Below are 365 nucleotides of genomic sequence, written 5' to 3'. Positions count from 1 at the left end.
ACAGACAGAACTTCCCTCCTGGATGACAGACAGAACTTCCTTCCTGGTACCTGTGAGGTAGCCACTCTGTGCTCCACCAGTTCTTCGCCTCCCCAGAATGTCTGGGGGCTTCCCAAGTGCACACAAGCTAGGCCACCAGCCATGTGGCACCTGCCCTGCTCTCTGTCCTCTGGGCCTGGCTCCTATTGAGGTGTGTGTGTGTGATTCCCTGCTGAAACCAGTGCGGAGGGCATGGTGACCGGTGTCCCTGGGCTGACCTCACACTGAGTGAGATGTGAAGAACTTTGTGTCATAGACTCTTTTGTGCTCAACACAAGTAGGAAGCAGGCACTAAATCTAAATCCCTCTTCGGCAGACGAGAAAGC

Source organism: Chinchilla lanigera, unplaced genomic scaffold, assembly GCF_000276665.1.
Source record: "Chinchilla lanigera isolate Chin_1 unplaced genomic scaffold, ChiLan1.0 scaffold00063, whole genome shotgun sequence".
NCBI lineage: Eukaryota > Metazoa > Chordata > Mammalia > Rodentia > Chinchillidae > Chinchilla > Chinchilla lanigera.
Note: the sequence above shows the minus strand (reverse complement) of the source record.